At 46.7% G+C, this 12,263-nt stretch overlaps 1 protein-coding gene across 2 annotated transcripts in view; it reads right to left on the reverse strand.

Moving 5' to 3' along the window:
• The window catches only part of NDRG1 (N-myc downstream regulated 1), a 39,310-nt gene extending 38,651 nt beyond the window's left edge, over positions 1-659 (reverse strand). For both annotated transcript variants that reach the window (XM_033063402.1, XM_033063394.1), the window contains exon 1: positions 576-659. The gene's annotated coding sequence lies outside the window, so the exon portion shown is untranslated. The remainder of the gene's footprint in view (positions 1-575) is intronic.
• Positions 660-12,263: the final 11,604 nt, after the last annotated feature.

Here is a 12,263-nt window from a genome sequence, read left to right on the forward strand (position 1 = left end):
ACAGAAAGAAAATTATCAAAATAACGTAGATGCTAAACAGGGCACTGTGATGTTTGTGCAGTGAGCAATGCCACCTCGCAAGTGCTTCAGAGAAAAACTGAGCCACGACGAAAAGCATCAACCAAAACCTCCTTAGCAGAAGTGAAATCCCTCATTCCAGGGAGCCCAGAGCGTGGCTGCGCCTCCCCTCGAGGGCTCGGAGCACGGGGGGAGCTGCGCCTGTCGCGACACACGATGACAGCCGCCCTGGGAGAACCGAGGGACAGCTCAGCTCCAGACCCAGCACAGAGCTGCGAGAGCCACAAACGCCAGCGAGCACCAGTGCCCAATTCCCGCAGAGAAAGTGCGTGCCTTGGCCGCACAGCTGTCCGGCACAGCCCGTTCCGTGCCGGGATCCCTCGGCAGCGGCATCCCGGGGAGCGCTGCCCCTCCGAGAGCCCCGGCAAAACCCTGCTTCAAGGGAGAGCAGGGGGAGCAGCTTGGAGAGAAAGGAGCAGGGGGAGGAGGGATGCGCGCTGGAGGGGGTGAGTGAATGGATGGAGAGATGGATGGAGGGATGGGCAGAGCTCCCTTACCTGCCGCGCTCCCGCAGTCCCGCTCCAGCGCCGCCGCCCCACGCTCGGAGCGCGGCTGCGGCCGCGGGTTCATTTATAGCCCGAGCGCCGCCCGCGGGCGGTGCCGCCGCTGGCCCGGGCTCCGCCCGCTCCGACTGAGCCGCTCGGCCCGCCGGCCGTCGTGTGCGGTGTCAGCAGGGACCCTGGTGACAACGGGGACCCTGGGTATAGCAGGGACTCCGGTGAGAGCAGGGACTCCGGTGAGAGCAGGGACCCCGGTGAGAGCAGGGACCCTGGGTGACAGCAGGGACCCCGGTGACAGCAGGGACCCCGGGTATAGCAGGGACCCCGGTGACAGCAGGGACCCGGGTGACAGCAGGGACCCCGGTGATAGCAGGGACCCCGGTGACAGTAGTGATCCCGGTGACAGGAGGGACCCCGGGTGACAGCAGGGACCCCGACGCCCACCCGCACAGCCGGGTCCCTCCTGCTGGCCGCGCTGCCCCCGCATTCCCGGGCGGGCTGGAGCGGCGAGAGCCGGGGCTCGCCGAGGAGAAGGGGATGGGGATGTGTGCGAGGGCTTGCCCGGGGCTGAGCAGCAGCCTCGGGACAGGCTGAGCCGACGATGGCGACAGCGGGGTCCTGGCACAGGTGGTCAAAGTCCTGCGGACCTACTTCTATATAGATATAAAATCTGTTTACCAGAGTTGCAAAATATTGTGCTCACGCATTAAAATGACCACTAGGAAGGAACTGTGATTGCAGGAGGGAGAAAATGCCTTTGCACGTTTCTGGTGAAGTTCAGAGGGTGCAGAGGGTGCTGCGAGTGAGTTTCCCAGTGAGCAGCCCTTTGGCAAGAAGCACAGCTAATAGTTTATTCCAAAAAAGAGGCCCTTGCCTGCTGAGCAAAGAGTATCTCTGTATGCACAGCTCTGTGTGTAGCCCTCCGCCAAGAGGCGGGTTAAACTGTCACGGCCTGAGCTGCTTTTTCTGTGACTTTTCTGTAAAACACTCTTCCCCCCAAGTGTGTGATTTCACTCAACAAACTTCACTCTTCTGGCATGTTACTGTGACCCAAACACATGAAATCCACAACATGTTGTCATTCCCCCTTGTGAGGTGGCCTGAAGAGGAAATCAGAAATTCCTCAAACTGAAGCTATGTTAAACTCCCAGCCCCTGTTTTCTCAGCTATATAATAAGGTTATTGAGTCTACAAAAGCTTGTTTCTGTTCAAATGCATATGAGCTTCTCTCCTCCTAAGTCAAATTCTGCACCTGAGTCAGAAACTGCTGCCTTTGGGAGTAGAACCCAAGTCTGGTTCCTTTTTCACCACACAGTTATGGGAGATCATGTTGTGCAGCAATAACTCTGAAGTATTACCAAGTGTAGAATAAAGGAAATGCCTTGCTCTCTTCTCTTTGACTGATTAATGTCTGCAAGGATGAAAACTATTTCTGAACAACCCAAGAGAGTATTTGTCATCCTAAGACAGCACTGTTCTGTATGTGCTTACTTTGTTTTTTGAATGATAAAAGACCTAATCTTTTTCGTAATAGTTTTAAACTGTGATGCCAGGAAACCAATGAAACCATCACAAATAATTTAATTTGCAGCTGAGCCTATTTTGAAGTCATATGTTCAAAATTATGTCATCTGGTCACTGGCATGCTGTGTTTGTTATGGAAGATCTGTCTAGCTCAGTGTACCAAAGTTATGGAACAAGTGCAAATGCTAGCTAGAACGAGAACATGGGCTTGACTAATTTTCCAGCAGATTAATCCTTCCTTCATCTGATCATGAAACAATATCCTAGCTCAAAAACATTCAGTCCTTCAGAAAACAGATCTGGGGCAGCGTCTGAACTGTATGATTTGGCCCATCCTCAAGCAGTTCTTCAGTGTGCTGTGCTTGGCTGCTTTTTTGGGGAAGGGGCTGAAAAGGGGCTCAAAGCTTCAGAGATTCAGATGGAACAAACTATTCTCTGGTCACTAGATGCAGACTTTTGCAGTTAAAAAACAAGTCATGAGCTTGGAATGGACTGGAAAACTGAAATGTTTTCTTTTGCTTTGGCTTGCAGTTTGTTTGTTATTTAGATCATATGCAGTGTTGGACCTTCAAAAATGCTGAAGACAGGCAGGTAGAAGTCTCAAGGAGTACTTGCTTGGAAAGTCTGGTAATCTGTGCATCCAAACAGAGGCTTAATTAGTTCATGCACTCTTCCCAGCTATTTTGCTAGTTGTGGCAGAGAATAACATGGTGGTTTACAGCCACTTTTGACAGATTGGTGGATTGCTAAAGAAAACAAAGTAATTCTAAAAGTTAGGAAGTATTTTACTGTGTGAAGATGTAATTGCTAAAGTTTGTACTCAGAGATCCAAATTCTGACCTGTGCCAGAAAGGAGCGCAGCTGAAAGCTTGGGGAACATCACTCCCCTCCGCTTGAAAAAGTCTGCACGGAGGACAGGTTGGCAAAACAGGAATTTCCAGGCTTAATTTGCCAGTGTCACTGCTGACAGTGCACCAACACAGCCTCAGTGAGTTTTCAGGCCGTGCTGGGCTGCAGGACTGCTCTCACTGCATTCCCACAGCAGCTGAATGGCTCCTGCAGCAGGAGCTGTACGTGTACAGACGTGTGTACTTTAGGAACCACTGTGCTGGGGAGACAATACAAGCTGCCACCCATGTGGGCCCTCTGAAATCCTAATGGGTACTTCTACTGTAAATATTATTTCGTTTAATAAACCAGCTCTGTGCAGCTGGCATGCACTTGTCCTTTAGAGAATAGCATCTCTGGAGGGGTGGCTGTCTGACACAGATCTCCATTCCCCTGCCAGCAAACAGGCTGTGCAAATGAACCTGAAAACTCTCCAGTGCTGCTGGTGCTTTCACTTGAGATCACAGCACAGGTCTTCAAGTTATTTAAGAGTAAACCAACAAATCCTTGGTTTACTGTTTCACTTTATTTTACTAAATTGGGTTGTTGTAGGTATCCACACAACCAAAGAATGAAAGACCATAATTCCGTGCTAGTGAAAGACTAATCACATGTGCTGAGCAGAAACCTGCCTATGTGTCCCAGTGTCTGGCTGAAATATTTCAGCATTTAAATAGCACTTTAAAGCCATTAACTAATCAATGCTAACAAGGCTCCAGGGAAAAGAGTGTAGTGCAAATGAAGAACCACCAGAATAGAGACCTGAGCCAAAGTCCACCAAAGAGTGTCAATTCCATCAATTTCAATGCTATGGAAACAGATTTTAATTCTGAGATTATTCCTCTTTCCCTTGACATTATATTTCTTGCCATGCCAGCATTAATTCAGGAAATTTCGGTGGTTGTGCTGCAGCAACAAAGACAGAAAAAAAGAGTTAAATACAGTGGGAGTACAGTGCTACATTTTGCAAAAAATATTATGCGTTTGTTTAGAAAGATCTCTGTACACTGTTTACATTTAAGCAGTGGTAATATTATTAGTCACTGCAAAAGAAACTGGGTGTTCCCTTGTTCTCACTAACAATACAGGAGGGATAATTTTGGATTAAGCTACATGTTTTATGAAAAATATACTTGATGTTTGCTGGTTCATGTTAAAAGAATTCCCTGTGTGACCCATCAAATACCACACCCCATCCACTGGGAATTTTATTCTACTGTAGCCTTTTGTTGTTGTCTTTGGATTGCTGGATGATGCTGACATGTGGCCATTCAGATCGGTTGTGCTTCCAAAAATTATTCAATGCAGCTTTGAACCAAGGGCATTAACCTCAATTAAAAATATAAATAAATAACACTAGCCTGAAGATTCACATGCCTTTGCCAGAGATTTGCCTGGTATTATTCATATCCCCACTTAAGTACTTATTTCCAGTTTGGAAACTGCTTTTGGCAGGTTTAGCTGCTTCAGCAAAAGCATAGATGGGGGGTGACTCATTTATTTGGTCTTGCGTTAGGAACTTCCTGCCATTCTCAAAGGAAGTGGATTTTTAATTTTTTTAATATATTTCAGAAGATTGCATTTATCTGGAATGAATGGAGGGGCTGGAGGGGGGTTGGTCGATCTGTTTTGCTTTGCACAGGTTTGTGCCTTCAGGAGGCTTTGGTGGAGTGTTTTACCAAGGGGAGCATTTCTGCAGGAAGCTCTGTTGGCCGGTGTGGAGTCCGTGAGTGACAATCACAGCAGGACTCGGCTGCTGAGTGACGCAGGCGCCCGGCCCCACGTTCTCCACTCAGGCTTTTGGTCCAATGCACATGGACAAATAAGTGCCTAAGAACGTTTATGAGAAGTCAACATGATGACTGGTAGGTATTAAAGCTAGCCAAGAGAGACAAGGTCTAAAATAGATTTTATGTTTATTTCCACATAAGGTTTTTGACTGTGAGCTCCCTCTGAGACGAATACCTATGGTCACTGAGAGTTTTCTCTGGTACTGCCTCACAGTCCATAACCCATAGAGGATGCAGCAATCAGGGACTTGGTGTCAGGTACCATATTCAGCTGTGTTTGAGCACAGCTCTTCTGCTAACCAGAGAAAAACCACAGCCTGCAGGGTGGGTGTGCATCCATTGCACAATGCTTTGCTTGCAATTCCTCCTGAAGGAGTTAATGCATTTTGTAAAAATAATGAAAGCTCTTCAAGCCAAAAAGGAAAAAGGAAGAATTTGGCTCTGCAGCTCACAGATGTCATTGTGAAGGCAGAGAGATAGCTCTAGATCCCTGCTACAATTGGAAGGGGAATTGGGATTTGCCGCATACTTTCACTCCTCCTCCAAACAGAAAAGGCTCCAATTGCAATATCTAGATGAAAACCTGTCTCTCACACCAAGAACTCACAAAGAGAGCCTTCATTTTTGGATCTATCTATTGTGCAAAGCTTAAGCCAGCAGGGGTTCACTGAAAATTGTGCAAGATAAGACAAAAGGAAAGAAATCTTGCCTGGGTTTCAGTTAGGATCTAGTGCAACTCCTTTTCTCAGGCTGGCAGTGGTTTCACACACATCCTGATTTGGTGGCAGCACAACTGGGGTTTTAGAGGTCTCAGTGGCACCTGTGTTTCAGACTAAAGGGGCAAATGCAGGATCCTGCACCTGTGGAGGATAAACTCTGAGCATCAGTGCAGGTTAGGGGCTGACCTGCTGGAAAGCTGCTCTGTGGAGAAGGACCTGGGGGTCCTGGTGGACAGTGAGCTCTCCATGGGACCAAGAAAGCCAAAGGTGTCCTGGGGTGCATCAGGAGGAGCAGTGCCAGCAGGTCAGAGAGGTGACCCTGCCCCTCTGCTCAGCCCTGGCAAGGCCTCCCCTGGAGTGATGTGAGCAGTTCTGGGCTCCCCAGTACAAGGCAGACACTCCTGGATTGGGTCCAGTGGAGGAACAACAAAGATCATTGAGGGACTGGAGCTTTTCTCTTACAAGGAAAGGCTGAGGGAGCTGGGCCTGGTCAGCTTTGGAAAGAGAAAACTGAGAGGAGACCTCATCAGTGTCTGTCAGTGTCTGTAGGGAGGTGCCAGAGATGGACCAGGCTCTGCTCAGTGGTGCCCAGCAACAGGATAATAGGCAATGGGCAGAAACTGATGCCCAGGAAGTTCCACTTGAACATGAGGAAGAATTTCTTTAATGTGCAGTGACCAGGCACTGGCACAGATTGCCCAGAGAGGGTGTGGAGTCTCCCTCACTGGAGATATCCAGCAACTCTCTGGACCAATCCTGTGCCATTGCTCTGGGATGACCCTGCCTGAGCAGGGAGGTTGGAACAGATAACTCACTGTGGTCCCTTCCATCCTCACCCAGTTTGTGATCTGATTCTGGGATTCTGTGAGGATCAGGTGAATTCACCACAATCAAAGTGTAACACACTGATGTAGTCTCAGTTTGGCTGCTCAGATGGGTTCTTTGTGTATCCTTCTTTGTCACCTGCTTGCTACTGTGCAGAAGCTTGGCCAGTGCCATGCATGAAGATCCCTGTCCTTGCTGATGGCCCCAGCAGGATGTGTGTGGTGACCAGCTACTCCCCTGCCCTCTGGTTTGTCCAAAACAAAGCTCTTTAGGGTGCTGGGGGATTAGAGATTTGGGTTTGCTCGAGTTTGTTTGCTCCTGCTGGAGGAATGCTGTGCTCTTCAGACCTGTCCACCTATTAAACACACATGTACACAGCTGTGTGAACAACTGTGCAGAGCTTGTTGTTTTAATGATCTACACCAAACATATACAATAAGTTCCTTACAGATGTAGCTTTACCAAGCTGGCATGAGGTATTACTTTTTTTATTCATGTTGATTCTTTTTGTGGTCAACTATGGGCAGGCAAGGAAGTATAGAAACCTATTTTGACTGTGAACTAAAGGCAGTGCCTTAGTCCTACACAGCAGTCAGAGGTGGGAGAAATGGAAATTTGAAAGGCTTTAAATATGGGTGGATTTTTCTCAGAGATGGGTGGCCTTCTCTAACCCATCCCAACGAGAAAGTTTGTCAGACAGTTTCCTCTGCCTAAAGAAAGCCAATTAGAAAATACTGCTTTCAGCATGAACATCTAGCCTTTGACATTTCTTCTCCTTGAACTTTTCTTTCCAAAATGACCTACAAGAAGACAAGCTGCACAGACAACTAATTAAACTTCTGAAGGATTGAGTGAGCAGAGATTTTGACAGAGCCCAGCTAATGCCCACAGCTGGTCATCCACAGCTTCTTGCATCTGTAATGCTCCCTCAGTCTGCCTGACCAAAACCTTGGGGTGCAGGACTCCATCCCCATTCACAATGATCCTTGTGGGTCCTTTCAAGTCAATGCATCCTGTGGGTCTGTGGGTCTGTGGTTCTGTGATTTGCTCAGTGAGAATCTGACTGACCATCCACTGCAAATGCTGTCCTGTGCTGTACTTGACCACCATGGACCCTGCTCACATCCTACCCACAGTGTTAGGGATGTTCAAACCCAGCTCACTTGAGGGCTGCACAAGCAGCCTAAAGGGGACCTTTAAAGCCTTTTATGTAAAACAGACTTTGCAGCAACTTGTTCTTTAGCAGGAAAGGGTGGCCAAGGAGGGGTTATGTATGACTCTGTGCTCTATAAATTAGGCTGTTAAAAACAAGAGATCACAGAACTTGGAAGCCACCAGGAAATCTCCTGATTTCTATCACTTTAGCTGAGATGCCTGCAATTCCTACACTGGCCAGGGCAGAAGACACCAAATGCAATTTGCCATCTTTTTGATTCTCTGTGGTCATTATTTGCTTGAGCAAAATTGCTCCAAAACTGAAGTACAATTGTTCCCCCCTCTCCCTTTAGCTCCCATCTTTAGCTGTTATATTTTTAAAGAAGTCTCTCCACTGGGTAGAAATCTAGAAAGTACTTCCCTCCCCCCTTACCTCTTCCTCCCACTCAGTCTGGCTGAGGCACTGCTATCCACACAAACCCAGGCTCATCTGTGTATACCAGAATCCTTCCCATTCCATTTTTCACAGCCTCACTGAAGGAACATCCAACTCACATCTCAGCTGAACTTTTGAACCCACCGAGGCTGAGATAGCTCGAAATCAAGCAGAACAGGCTGAAGGGTGCCTACTGGTTTAAGGAGCAGCTAAGCAAGTGCAAGTCAGAATTCTGTCCTCACTGATGTCTGATAAGGAAGATCTGGTAAAAGGCCTGATCATTGTCTAATCTTCCTCACATAGAAGCATCATGTGCCCTCTGCTTGAAAGTTCACTGAAAAGTGTGTGTCCTTGTGCCCCGAGCAACACACTGACAGAGCAGTAACAGAGCTGAGCAATTCACTAAAAGAAAGTCTGGTCCTCCAAGACCCTAAATGACATGTGTCACTTGTGACCAGTTAGATGGCTACTGCTTTTTTCTGAAGTTGTTGGTCATAAACTCAGGTCTTAAAACTTTGAACACAGAATCAAGGAAACACAAAGTAATATTGTTGGTTGGCAATTTATACTCAGAGCTGACCACATCAACAGGGCTGGGACCATGTTCATGTTCCTGGACTCCTGGCATAAAGCACAAACACCTATGAAACAGATACTTCAGGTTTCTTCCTTAACTTCTGTCCAAGTAGAGGAGATAAGGGTCAAATGGCTTCTTAAAAAAGCTTCAGGGAAAAAGATGCCAGAGAGGAAATAGATAAGACACAAGCAGCAGATTCTGATTGCAATCTGTTTAAAAGGCTTCTTTTTGGCAAAGACTGGGTGTGGCCTTAAGACAAATTATTGGAGGGAGTAGGGACAGGAGAAGAGAGCAGTAGGTAAGCTGATTGTAGCTCTTGCAGCAAAACTGGACATGCTCTTTTTGCCATGCTGTTTTACTAACAAAACAGTTGCTCAGAATCAAACAGCCAGCTCTAAACCAGCAATTCATTCATTTAATAGCTTTAGAGGCTGTTCCCTATTAAACAAGGCATGGTAAATCTGTTTCAGATTAGCAGAGCAAATGAGTCACAAAAAAAAATCCCACTTTGGTGTTCAGTTTTGGCCTGTACAAGCTGCATCTCAAACAGATGCTGTGTCCATTCTGCCAAATATAAAACGGCCAGACCCCAGTGTCTGGCCCTGACACCAAGTGACGTGGCCTGACTTCAGTCTTTGGGCGAGCCCTGTGTGTCAGACCGACCCCACAAGCTGTGTGGCACTTGGCCCTGGCTCCCTTCTGTGCTGCAAGTGGTGTCCCTTCAGTCCTAAGATTTATCTTTAATTCTGTGCTGTGTTTCTGAGTACAAAGGCTCCGGAAAAATCTAAGGGCGGTGTTGCAACCCACAAGAGTGATGTTTTTATGGCCTGAAGCTGAAGGGGGGTGTTGTATCCCCCAGGCTGTGCATGGGGCTCTGCAGGAGGATGGTTCAGCCTTGGGAGAGCAGCTGGAGTGTGGTCATCTACATAAAGCCTGGTGGGAAGAGGACAGACCAGAGCCAGGGAGCAAAACAGAAATTCAGCATATGGGCAGGAAAGAGTCTGAGTCTCACACCCTCTCTGAGCTCACACCCTGCACACATCCAGAGGAGCTGAGCAGGCTCCTCTGCGGGTTTTATCACCTGCATCCACCTGGAGTTAAACACTGAGCAGAGAACAGCCCCTCCAAACCTCTCAAGCCCTCAGTGCTTCTCAAAATCTTCTCACTAATGAAGAATTGCAGCAGGTGAAGCACCACCTCTGCTGACAGCCTCTGGATAGGTGGAAAACACTGGGAAATTTCAGCAGTATTTCAGCTTCTATCTGCCTGAAATTGGGAGGCAGAAGGAAGGCAGTAGTCTTATTTCTCACAGCAACCAAAATTTTTGATATGTTTAACAGCTTTCAGTTAATTCAAGAGCAACTCTGATAAGTTTTTTAACAGAATACAGATACTTCCATAACTAAAATACAACTGCTGTATTTTTACCAGAAAACAAATGTAAAAGTAAAATGAAGAATTTTACATGATACCACAGAATAGGGGTATTTGCAATCCAAATCATACCTCCAGGAAAGCTTTCCTCAGCCTAAAGCAAAGAGAAGGAGAGAGAATCTTTGCTGTAGGAACCTCCAGCTACTGAAGCTATCAAAGGTGAGTGATTGCCAGGTCGATGTTTACCATCTGCAAAGCATCATGTCATTTAGGGGAGGTTCCTGACATTTGGCCCTGGAAAAAAACAGCTGGTGGAAAGACTGGCTATGTGAATAGAGTGGAGAATATATCCTGTCTCAGGTAACATTTTTGACAATCTCAGCCAGAGCATTCTTATTTTCAAGTTGAAAAAGAATTGGAGGATGCATGAGTGCTTAAAAAATGGTTGTGATGCCAGGCCTAAAGTGTGTCATAATCAGTGGCTTAACATCCAGCTGAGGGCCAGGAACAAATGGAGTATTGAGGACATCCAGGATTTGTCAATGCCTTAATTTGGATGCTGAGACAATGGCTGTGTATCCTGCAGCAGATTCCAGATGATGCTTAGTAAGGGAAAATGGCTGATCCCAAGTGACAAAGCTTTAACCCAGAAGGACTTTGAGAAATGTGAAAACTGTGCCAAAAACTTCCTGAACTTCAGCAGGGAGAAGTGTCAGGTTCTGTGCTTGGGGTGGAATAACCCCACACATCAGCACAGGCTGGGAAGTGAATGGCTGAGGCTTTATAAAAGGGAGTCAGGATCCCAAAATATGCAAGGAGGCAATATCTGTTCTCATTACAGATGCTGCAAACAGCACATGGAGTTGTATGAGGAGAAGCAGGTTCAGGGAAATTATTACCTCCTTTTTCCATCCCTGGTGGGACCAGTTTTGGAGCCACCAGGATGTCAAGAACCTTAAAAACTCACAAAGGGCTGCAAAGATAGTTCTGGGAGGGCAGATGATCTTCAAGGAGAAGGTTGGGGAGCTGAGCTTGTTTGTGCTGTAAGAGGAGACACAGGGATGGTCTAAGAGAGCCTGGATCTCTGTGAGAGGAAATTGGAGGGATGATGAAGGCAAACCTGTCTTGGTAGTGGCAGAAAATATAATGGGGCAAGAGACACAAATCATGGCTTGGGAGGCTGAGATAAATCTGATGTTTAAGACAGTAACAAAAAGCTAAAGGAAACAGAAATAAGTTCTGCTTGGTGGAAGGAGCAGACCAAAGGAAAGCCAACACAGGAGTGCATAGAGTAGTTCACAGCAGGGCAGGGATCTCCAGTATAAAACAGAGTGAACAGTGCAGGGTGCTTAGAGAGGTGAACTCTGGAGGCTCCACCTTCTTGCAAAAATAAGCAGTTTCTGAACAGAAATTCTACTGTACAGCATGTCCTCTGGATATGGGAGGAAGACTTAGAGTTTTAAAAACCCAAGGCAAAAATTAAAGAAGCATAAGATCTCTGTTATTTTTGGAAGAAAATTGGTTATTTCTGACCCGCTTCTCAATGTTCAGAGCAAGTATCTAATAGAGTAAACACCTGAAGGTTGATGTGATTAGGTCAACATCATTTAAAACCTGTAAATGTAATATTTCTTCTTTTGAACAAATAGATGGTCAACATTGGCAGAATTACTGCTAAGGATGGGCTTTAGATCAGGAATCATTGGTTAAAGTTGTTGTTAGGAGGTGGCTGCACTGCTTTTTCCAGCTCCAGTTGTCACTGGAAAGGTAAGAGCTCACTGTAAATAAAACTTGATTTTATTTACAATAGGCATCAAACTGCGGAGCACCAGCTGGAGCAGGAAGGAATTCCAGTGAAAATGCTGAGGACAAGGATGTCACAACCACTGGGAACTTCAGGGCTGTGTTGGAGGGTATCCAATGAACAGATAGGCAGACCTTAGGATTAGGGTTTTTCTTACTTACAGAAAGTACAGGTCAAGAAGAGTAAGAAGGAACAACCAAAGCAGTGTTAACAGCAGATGGAAAAAATGCATCTTAAAGGGCTACTTGTATTTATTTTCTATGAAGCACAGTCCTCTTAGCTTAGATCCCAAATGGCCCTGGTGGAAGATGCAGTGCTCAGACACATAATTTCTCTTTATTTCACAGCTCATCTCAGAGCTGGTGATGCCCAGCAGTGGTCACAGCCCGGGGACAGGGTCTCCCACACTCTGCAGGGAGTTACACGTGCACAGGTTGCTGCTGCTCCTTCCTGGGATCCCCCTGCAATGGACTGACCACCAGTGGTGCTAAAGGGAAAAAACAGCTTTTCAGGAAGTGTGTGTTGGTCCCTGTTACCTCACTGAACTCTATAAGTGTCTGACAGCATGGCTGAACATTAAAATTAGCTTTTCA

The sequence above is a fragment of the Catharus ustulatus genome, chromosome 1 (assembly GCF_009819885.2).
Source record: "Catharus ustulatus isolate bCatUst1 chromosome 1, bCatUst1.pri.v2, whole genome shotgun sequence".
NCBI classification, from domain to species: Eukaryota; Metazoa; Chordata; class Aves; order Passeriformes; family Turdidae; genus Catharus; species Catharus ustulatus.